Source organism: Suricata suricatta, chromosome 1 (genome assembly GCF_006229205.1).
Source record: "Suricata suricatta isolate VVHF042 chromosome 1, meerkat_22Aug2017_6uvM2_HiC, whole genome shotgun sequence".
Taxonomy (NCBI): Eukaryota; Metazoa; Chordata; class Mammalia; order Carnivora; family Herpestidae; genus Suricata; species Suricata suricatta.
Genome location: NC_043700.1, coordinates 32,004,405 through 32,013,225, shown reverse-complemented (window position 1 = coordinate 32,013,225; position 8,821 = coordinate 32,004,405). Strand labels below are relative to the sequence as shown.

General features: G+C 40.9%; 1 pseudogene; it reads right to left on the bottom strand.

Moving 5' to 3' along the window:
- Nucleotides 1-1,022: 1,022 nt before the first annotated feature.
- Nucleotides 1,023-4,000, bottom strand: LOC115300708 (annotated as a pseudogene).
- Nucleotides 4,001-8,821: the final 4,821 nt, after the last annotated feature.

Genomic DNA, 8,821 nt, shown 5'->3' with positions numbered 1-8,821 from the left:
CCACAGTTCCCTTATACATGGTTGGAATAGAGATAGTTGAGAATCAGCAAGATTCATACATTGTAACTCTAGATCCATTGAGGTGAGTGCCATTAAGGTAGAAAGTACTAAGTGGAAACCTCTGGAAATTCACCTCCATACAAAGATAGTAAATTAAGAATAATACCTTATCCTTTAATGAACTGTAGAAACTAATGTCACAATAAGACTGGAAGAAAAGGTGGAGGTGATGCCTACTATATTCCCACTAACCCAATGGGGACTGTGTAGCCAATTTCATCAGTACATCCGAACTCTCTACTAACTGATCTTCCAGGCCACTAGTTTCACCTTCTTCTCTACCCAAAGAGCTGTTAAACCCATCTTTGACATATAATTTTACTTAGTATACTTCTTAAATAGTTCTGGATGGATCATCATTTTCTGGTAACTTTCTACATCTTGTCACCTTATTTTTCTTTTACTTTTCTTTTTCATTTCTCTGAAGGACTTCAGACTCTTTTATTAAGCAGCAGAGTTTTAGAAGTCTTACATGAAAACATGAATGAAGACCAAGAGGTGAATGTAGACAGGGCCTCTTCCCCCCTCTGCATATGTTTTTACCATTGTGATAAACAATCAACCACGAGGCATTTTACATCAGAATCCTGCCTTGTAAAGGCATTTACAACAAACACGAGAAAGCTTGAAGAATTAAAGCCAACAGAGTACTTGTTCTTTAAGAAACCATGTCCCTGGGCACCTCGCAAACATGCTTACATGAGACAGGCATGAGGAATTGAAATATCTAATGTGACTCCTTGAGAGTCACTTTTGCTTTAATATATCTGTGAGGGTGAGGATAATGAGTGCAAATAATGTACACAATGCTAAAAACCAACAGGTAACTTGAAAAGCTTTGCCATGTTCTACTAGCAACTGTGATTTCCTTGAAGGGGGATGTGGTTTGGATTCTCCTGCAGGGGACCCTGTTCCAGAGTCTTGAGATGATCTGCTTCATGTCCGGCCAGGCCAGTGTCCCCTCACTCTGCCAGCAGCATGCTGACCTGGTCGTCTCTGAAGTCTAGGTGTTGCTAACCAGAATCGAGACATCCAGATAAAGCAGAGAAGGGTCAATGAGCTAAGAACCTCTGCAGTGCCTAGTGCCCTACCATACCCATCTGTATCTTCACCAAATCCAGAAGCCAATTTCCCAAACAGGACATGGAGCTGACCATCCTCCCTGACCACTCTCTCAGTTCCCTGGTGCTCCAGAATGAGATGCGTTTTGACACGATGGCCTGCAGGGATTCTGCTTGTCATCCTCCTCTTTTTATATGGCTTTTAAATTTTGGCAAAATCATTGAAATATTCTTCCACAGTGAGATAGATAAATTTATAGTGTTTGAGTCTAACAACCACTTCTATGTCATCAGCTCACTGAGATGTTGCTCCAAATCTAAAAAGAACTCCTACAGCCCTCCTTTGCTGTGGTGTCTGAATCCTACTCATGTTTGGTCGGCTCAGAGATCTGCCCTCTTGCACTTCATTTTTTGAAATACTTCCTTTATAAAAAATTTTTTATTGAAGTTAGAGAGATAGAAACAGAGCAGGAGTGCGGGAGAGGCAAACAGAGTGGAAGATACAGAATCCAAAGCAGGTTTCAGGCTCTGAGTGGTCAGCACAGAGCCCAATGCAGGGCTTGAACCCAGGAACTATAAGATCATGACTTGAGCTGAAATTGGCTGCTTAACCAAATGACCCACCCAGGTGCCCCAAAATACTTCATTTTTAAGTAACCATAAATTCTTTAAAGTCTGACAGCTGTCCGTGATCATCATAAACTGAACATAGTGTGGGCACTGCTGACTTCTCAGCCATTCTTCCTTAGACAACCGAACTTCATCTTTGGATTTACTTAACAAAGAATTCATTTGCTAAAGACACAGACTAGTTTGTGTCACAAACTTTTGTTTTCAGGTCTGGACTTACCTGAGCCCAACTTCAAGAATTTGTTCAATCATCTGGAAGGGAATGTTAGCTGGTGGTCCCCAATTTGGTCCGCTTCAGGCTCAGCCTCTTTTACCCAGTCTTTCTTGTTTGTTTCTAGTGCTTTCTACAGCCAGGTAATAAGGTCTGAAGTGAGAGTTGGCATGTATCTGTGGAGCAGCTCAGAGACCACGTCTGGAAAAAGCTAAGGTTCCGGGGCCTTGACATCCACTTTTGGGCCAGCTCCGCATCATCTCTGTGCTTGTGTCGGTATTTGAGACCCATGTCAACAGGATCTTGATCTCATTTGCTTCTCGGTCTGTCTTCTGACTCAACCTCCTGCATCCATGTGCTCAGGGCTTGGTGGGAAATGTTCAGATGGTTTCTGAGAATCTCATATTGGGGAGGGAAGCACTCAACCACTAGGTTTGTGGCAATAATGGGTCATCCAGGACATACTTCCTTATGATTTCCAGATGGCAGATGGACCAGGTCTTTTTGGACTCCCTGGGGTCTGCCTGTGTGTCTTCAATTCTGGCAGTCAAGTTTCTGTCCAAACTGGCATATGTTTCTCCTTGTGATTCTTGGTCCTCTGGGGAGATACAAAGCTAGTTTGCTTTTTTTGGTCAGATACACATTGGTCAATTTTTCTTTTTGATAATCCTGACAACTGAGACCAGCAAGTGGGGTCAAGGGAGATCGCCTGCTGACCAGTTCATCTGAGAGTACCTCTGTGCTCTCAAAGTAGCCATGGATGAGGGTCATGTTGTATATGTTCCCACTGTCCATGTGGGGCTGCTTGAATGTCAACCCTTCTTTAAAAAAATTTTTTTTAATGTTTATTTTTGAGAGACAGAGAGACAGAGCCAAAGTGGGGGAGAACAGAGAGAGAGGGGGACACAGAATCCAAAGCAGGCTCCAGGCTCTGAACTATTAGCACAGAGCCTGATGTAGGGCTCAGACTTATGGACCATGAGATCATGATCTGAGCCAAAGTCAGATGTTTAACCAACTGAGTCATGCAGGCACCCCAAATGTCAACCCTTCTTGAGAGTGAGCACTCCAGGTCCATCAGCTCTGGCAGGCCTGCAGGAGAGCCCCTTGTTCAATGAGGTCCTGGGTCTCCCTCACAATCTGGGGGCCTGAGATGTTCTTGAGGGTCTCTGAAGCTGCAGTGAGCCAGCTAGGCCACACTACACATACTTCATGTCCTTGAGTGGCACTGGGGTTCTATCTCCAGTCTTTGCTGACATTGGCAAAGGGATTCTGGATGTCTCTGACATCGTTCCATGCTTTGTGGAGCTGGCTCAGGCCCATTCAACACCCCATACAAGCTCAAATGGATAGTGTCCTTCCATCTGGCCTCTGTGGAGCCCTTTTTCTGGGCCTTTTTCTGCTACAGTGTTCCACTTTGTCCAACTGGTTGTGGGCACTGAAGTATCCCAGCATCCCTTTGGACTGCTGCAATGGCTTCCGGATCTGTTTGCTTAGTGGCTAAAAACAAGGTGAAATCCCTGTACCTGTCACACTAGAGTTACCCATCCTCACTGCCACCAGTGAGGAAGAAGTGTCACACATTTTCTTGAACCCCACTGGACACATGTCACCCAAATTTCTTGGACATGTTAATCACAGTTACTTTAAAGTATGTCTTCTGTATTCTATCTCAATCATCTGTAGGTTGTCTCCATTACCTATTTCTTTTCTTTTGGTTTTTGGTCATTTGGTTCTCTGTGTTGTCATTCACAGTAATAATTTAGATTATTGTTTATTTCTTGAAGGCATAAAAGGAATAAAAGAGACTATCAATGTTGCCACATGTCAGCAACTAAAGGAAGCAAGGCTTGGGGGCCTATCTGGAGGCTAATTTAGGTTGCTAGGAAAAAGCATAAATTAAGGCAGAGATAAGACTGACTCCAATCATTTTTATAGAGTGCTGGATACTGTGTAGACACTCTGAATAATGCTAACTTCCAGCAGAGAGGGTTTATTTACTTTTTGCTTCCAGGTAGGTACAGCAGGGATTGATCATTTTGATGCAGTCAGGGAAGGAGAGGCACTGAAGCTGATTTCAAGCTTTATGAGGACTATTCTATTTCTAGTTTGAAGTAATCCTAAAGTAGGACCTTTTGAGAATGTCAACTAAAAGCAAAGGTTGTTTTTCTGGGCCCATCCCCTTATAAGGCCTTGAATGCCAATTTTCCCCTCACCAGCACTTTGAGCCTGGCCAATGCTCTGCTCCAGTGTTGTAGATTCTTAGCTGGTCCTTTCCTCCCAGCTTCTCAGCCTCTTATGTTGGAAATATTAGGAATAAAATCCTCAAGGAAAAGAGAAGCACAGAAAGTCATGCTCAGAGTTCTCTCTTTTCTTCCAAACCCAAATCCCTCATTTCTGGCAGCCTTGATAACCCTCAACTCCATTTTTCTTCCTCGCAGCCCTATCAGACGGTTTAGTCTTAAAATTCAACTTGACCTCCTGCTTGGTGCCACTTTCTAGGGAGAAACAGCAGAGAATGGTGAGCTCACCTCAATGTTCTTTTCTCTGGGATCTTAGTCTTTCAAGTTCCTAATGACTGTGTTGCTTCAGGATTACTTCACACAGGTAATTTCAAAACATTTTTTATCTAGTTTTAAGTGTTTTCCTTGGAGTGAGGCTTGGTCTGCTACAGCTACTTTATCATAACTATAAAAATAAAAAGCATAATATTTTGGTATGAAAATCAGAATTCTCAATTTCTCTGAAAAAAATCTAGAAAAACTGGGCCCACATTCTTGCATGGACATAATAGCCAGAGGTAAGCAGCTCCTATTCTTTTTAATTTCGGGTATATGCTCTCCAGTTTTCTTTAATTACCTGGATTACTCAGTGATCCCCGAGAGTAGAAAAAGGAGGCCCGTAATCAAGCTTCGAGTAACGCTAATACCTACTTGCGTTGTATAAAAGGCAAGCTGAAGATACCGTGGGAATGCATATTCAAAAAAGCAAAAGGAAAATTAGAAGATTGTTCTATCATGGAAGCTGAGGGAAGGCCGTGTTTCAGGATGGAGGGAGAGGTGTGATTAATTTGCTGTTCTAATTTTTACTATATCGAGTGACTTAAGTATAATTAGTGATTTTGAAAGAGTATTTTTCGTAGAATAATGGAGATGACAGCCAGGTTGGGGTGGCTTAAGTAGGGAATCAGAGATGTGGAGATAAAGTAGTGAATGGAGACAGCTAGTTAAAACAGACTGTCTGACAGGAGGGCAAGAGAAAGGGTGTATCATGGGAAAAATGGGGTTGAATAATAAATTTAAGATAAGAGTGGCCTTTCTTCACTACCTTCTTCTCAGTACCATTAGGCAGCCTTTCCCTGCTTTCCTGCAAGATGAAGTGCTGCTAACATATTTTCTGGAAGGCAAGAAAGAGTGAAAGATGGTCAGCATTTCCATATCTCAGAAAAGAAAGAAACAAGGCTTGCCGGGCTATCTGGAGGCTGATTTAGGTTGCTAGAGAAAAGAGTAAATTAAGGCAGAGAAAAGGCTGACTTCAACCATTCACCTGACCTGAGGAGTCACCGCTTGGTCTGAAATTACCCTCTCTCCTGCCTTTGCAAGAAAAAGTCAGAAGACAGCCTCACAAAAGCTGCTTTTTTCCTTTTCAAAAACAAGAGGAGGGCTGGGACACTTCCCCCTAGCTTCAGGGATCTGTTAATTGGCTCCCCAGTAAAATTACGGAAGCAGCCTGCCTGATAATGATTGTAAATGACAGAGACGATCAGGTTTACCTTGTGACGTCCCCAGGGGACTTGCAGTTAGTTTAGTCTGAATTTAGCATCAGCTGCTCAGGTAGCTTTCTTCTCAGCACGCAGTGGCTTAGACTCATCCTGTATTCTTTCAAACCTAATTAGCGTTAGGGGCCTTTTCTCCCTCTCCCTCCCATCCCTGGCAGCCTCCTTCTTCCCACTGTCCCCCCTCCTCCTCACTTTCCCGGTCTGCCTAAGCATGCCAATGGAGAAACTGAGGATTGCTTACCGAGGCTGGGCTCTTTTGTCTCTTGGCCCGCAAGAAACAACTCATGGCTTTGAGCTGTAGGCTACTGTCCCTCCAGGAAACTACACACCAACTTCTCTGAACTCCACCTCCATTAACTCCTTTACAGTTTGAAGGTACTCAGCTTGAGGATTTTATAGTTAACTGTAGGTGTTTTGAATGTACTATGAGTCTTCAACAGAAGTTAATATGCCAAAGAGCTAAATGTTGAAGGAGGCAGCTTTCACTAAAACCAAATCTCCAATCTTTTTATTTTTCAGAAGCCACTGTGTATGTGGGTATAGTTATATATGTACACATACGTATGCATGTATATGAACATGAGGATATTTAATATATATTAGATATACTATTATTAGGTATACATATAAAATATATGTAATCTATGCGTGTATTTATATATGCATGTATGTGTATGTGTGGATATGTAATATATATTATAGATATATATACATACATATTAATCCATACTTTAATGTATGGCTCACTTATGGATTTTGTTAAAAGGCAGGTTCTGATCCAGGAGGTCTGGGATGGAGCCTACTTTCAGGTAATGTAGATATTGCCGGTTTGGGGACCACATTTTGAAGAGCAAATCTTAAAGAGATCATTGCATATTCTCCTCCAGTGTCTTCCTCTTAAACCTAATTGTTCTACTCTTCAATTCTGTCCAAATGTTGCTCCAGTGTTTCTTTAAGGCTAAGGCAATAGTCCACTTGATAGAGGGCATTTTTGCTATTTCTCAAAATAAATTAGCTATTGGGGCGCCTGAGTGGCTCAGTTGGTTGAGCATCCGACTTCACCTCAGGTCATGATCTCGCGATTCGTAGGTTCGAGCCCCACATCAGGCTCTGAGCTGTCAGCTGCTTCTGATTTTGTGTCTCCCTCTTTCGCTGCCCCTCCCCTGCTTGCATTCTGTCTCAGTCACTCTGTCTCTCAAAAATAATTAAACATTTAAAAAAATTTTAATGAAATTAGCTATTGAGTAAAGCAGACTGTGAACTGGTATTCTAGTTTCCTGTTCCGGACAAGTACCCTGGGAAGTGCCAAAGATGATTTGAAATCTCTTTAGATTTTTATTAGTTTAGTATTATTTGTTTAATTTGCTAAATTGAGCAATTACCTCATGAATTTTGAATTTTTATCTATTTCCACATAGATGTATAGGGTCATAAATTCACTTTTTGGTTTTTTTTTTTCAGCATTTTGATGTTATTGGTCCATAACCATTTTTTCCCTCAATTTCTCAGGGTATTCCCTTTATAGGGAATTTGCTTTTCTGTTTAAGTATGGCTATGTCTATATGTAGGATCATTTTAATTTTCTTGCTCAGGACTCACTGAACTTCTTATATCTTCCCCATTATCTGTCTGGAAATTGAGTTGTTTATATATTAGACTTTTTAATTCTCTCCTCCATGTTCCCTAACTTCTCTTTCATATTTTCCATTTCTTTATCTCTTTAATTTACATTTTATTCAAATTATTTGATTTAACTGTATGTAACATTGCTTAAGTCACATATTGAATTTTAATGTAATCAACATTTCTAGAAGTTCTGATTCTTCTTCAACTCTGCCTGCACATTTTTTCACAGTATCCTTTTCTTTCATTATGATTTATAATTATGTTTTTAACATTTTTCATCATTTTAAATGTATGGTCTTTTTCAGATTGCTCTAATATCCAAAGTCTGGGGTCATGTTAACCCTCTTGTTTGATTTGTCTGCTGACTCTGACTTATTATGTAATTTCTCATTTCATTTCTAATTTTTTTATTGTGGCCATACTGTCAGTTTTTAGAAAGTTTTAAATTCATGACCACCTCCCCCACTTCCCCACCAACACTGATGGAGCTTTAAAATTCTTTCCTGCAAAGCATTATTCATTTCTTTCTACCAGTTATCTCAAGAATGTTGCTTGTCTGGAATCAGATTCATTTTCTCATTACTTTCTCAGTTTTAAATTCTTGCCACACAGCATATAAATTGGGATACTACATTTACATATAATGTGAGGTTGGGGCTTCAATTCCTCATGATAGGCATTTTTCACACCAACATCCCTAAGCAGAGATAAATTTTCTTATTTCCTTCTTGGGTCAGTATGAGGAGTCTGTTTATTGCCTTTTACAGAGATAAGCTGAGCTTGCCCTGGTGAGGGTTACCTTAGGTCTCACTTCTCCTCTGTAATTCCTGGCTCCACATGGCAGTACAATCGCAGTCACTGACAAAACAGTCCTATAGAAGAGTCTTCTATCTCGCACTCTTTCTGACTATAACCTCCTTCTTGCTTCTGGCTGGAAGCTTCTACTCCTTTTAAAGACCTCTGTACAACATGTAGAAGAATGAAATTAGAACATTTTCTTACACCATTCACAAAAATAAACTCAAAATGGATAAAGGACCTGAATGTGAGACAGGAAACCATAAAAACCCTAGAGGAGAAAGCAGGAAGTAGCTTCCTTGACCTCAATCACAGCAATTTCCTCCTGGACACGTCCCCAAAGGCAAGGGAATCAAGAACAAAAATGAACTATTGGTGCAAAGGAAACAATCAAAAAAACTAATAGGCAACCAACAGAATGGGAAAAGATAGTGGCAAATGGCATATCAGATAATGGGCTAGTATCCAAAATCTACAAGGAACTTGCTAAACTCCATACCTGAAAAATGAATAATCCAGTGAAGAAATGGGCAGAAGACATGAACAGACACTTCTCCAAAGAGGACATCCAGATGGCTTACAGACACATAAAATGATGCTCAACATCACTCATCATCAGGGAAACACAAATCAAAACCACACTGAGATACCACTTCA